Source organism: Neovison vison, chromosome 1, assembly GCF_020171115.1.
Source record: "Neovison vison isolate M4711 chromosome 1, ASM_NN_V1, whole genome shotgun sequence".
Lineage (NCBI taxonomy): Eukaryota > Metazoa > Chordata > Mammalia > Carnivora > Mustelidae > Neogale > Neogale vison.
This window is the reverse complement of record NC_058091.1, coordinates 31,576,872-31,578,946: the sequence shown is the minus strand read 5'-3', so window position 1 is coordinate 31,578,946 and position 2,075 is coordinate 31,576,872.

The following is a 2,075-nucleotide window of genomic DNA, read 5'->3' as shown; positions in this document are numbered from 1 at the left end:
TAGAAAGCAGAGAAAATTCTTGTCACCTAAGTGCTCAATAAATGCTGTAATTATATGCTTATTATTGGGAAATGTGGGAAGTAACACAACAACAAAGAAATAACTAAAATTTGCTCTGGGGAGCAGGAATGAGCAGTAGGGAGAATGGGTCAGGGGTCTAACATCTTCCTTGCCTTGCAGCAGCACAGTCCATCAATTATAATGCAGGTCATTTAGGTGATCGTTGTCTTACATTTTTAAAAGAGGTGAAATTAACTTTAATACTGTTTTGTTTGGTCCCATCATCCTATCATTTATATTAATAGTTAAAAACACTAGATAGCATACATTCTTTTGTTCTGTACTAAGTATTGAAATCTAACACTATTTTTACATTTATAGCACATCTCAGTTCAGACTGGCCCCCTTTTCAGTGTTCAACAGCCACATGTAGATAGTGGCTATCACACTAGACAGTGCAGCCTACAGTACTATTTGATTTTTAAAAACAATTCATGTCATCAATGGCTGATAAGTCACAGAAAGACAACCAGGTATGGTATGCCCTCTGATAAAAGAACCTTACACAGTAGTCTACCTGCACCAAAAAATAAAATTTTTTTCTAAAATCAAGCCTTTAGATTCAATGACTAATTTATAGAAAATACAGAAAAAGGAGTGTGTTAAATGGTACCTCAAGAATACAATTAGCAAGATCCATATGGAGAGATACTCTTAGTAGGTAATCAAGCCAAAAAGGGAAAATTAAAAAATAAAAGATAGGGTAGGGTGGTGGTAACAGAGTGATTGGTATTGAGGAGTGCTGTGATGAGCACTGGGTGTGATATTTAACTGATGAATCACTGACACTGCATCAAGAACTAGTTATGTACTAAACAGTGGCTAACTGAACATAAAAGAAAAAAAAAAAAGATGGGAGGAGGAATCCATGGATTTAAAAAGATTTAAAGGATTCATCAATTGCAATAATTTATCCTTATTTAGATCTGACTAGATTTAACAATTATTTTGACTAATTTTTTAAAAGATTTTATTTATTTGACAGAGATCGTAAGTAGGCAGAGAGGCAGGCAGAGAGAGAGGAGAAAGCAGGCTTCCTGCTGAGCAGAGAGCCAGATGCAGGGCTCAATCCCAGGACCTAAGCCGAAGGCAGAGGCTTAACCCACTGAGCCACCCAGGTGCCCCTTTTTTGATTAATTGTTCAGGTATAACACTTAGTTTTTTAAGAGCCATTACCTTTAGGAATACATTGATGATGAAATATGGTATCTTGGATTTGCTTCAAAAATAATATGCAGGGGCGCATGGGTGGCTCAGTGGGTTAAAGCCTCTGCCTTCGGCTCAGGTCATGATCCCAGGGTCCTGGGATCGAGCCCCGCATCAGGGCTCTCTGCTCAGCAGGGAACCTGCTTCCCTTCCTCTCTCTCTGCCTGCTTCTCTGCCTACTTGTGATCTTTGTCTGTCAAATAAATAAAATCTTTAAAAAATAATAATAATAGTAATATGCCTATTATATGAGAAGTGGATGTGAGTTTAGATGAAATGAAATGGTCATAAACTGATCATTGCTGAAACTGGGTAATGATACATGGAGGTTCGTTACACTCTTTTATTCACTCTTGTATCTGTTTTAAATTTTCTGTAACAAGAGGTTGAAAACAAAACTGCAAGTCACATGTATTAATTTTCAAAATGAAAACTTTGAAATAAAGGTGGGCTTAAGTGAAAAATTAGGATCAAGTCAATGACTGTGATATATAATCAGTCTGCTCTTCCAACCCAAATCCACCTTAATTCTTTCAGACCTGAGGACAGCTTTTCTCCTCATTTCTTATCCTGCCCTATAAGCCTACGAGATCTGTATTTATCATTGGTACTGACTTTACACATAATCTTCCTTTCCAACTTATCTAATCCTCCCCATTAGGAAGCAGAACGCCAGAGTCTGTTCATAAGCCATTTGAAATTACCCACTTGACAAACTACAAAAGACTTTGATACTGATCTAAAGGAAGAAGGGCTCTCAGAAAACATAAGGCAGATTCAAAGAGATAAATTCAAGACACTAGTCAATA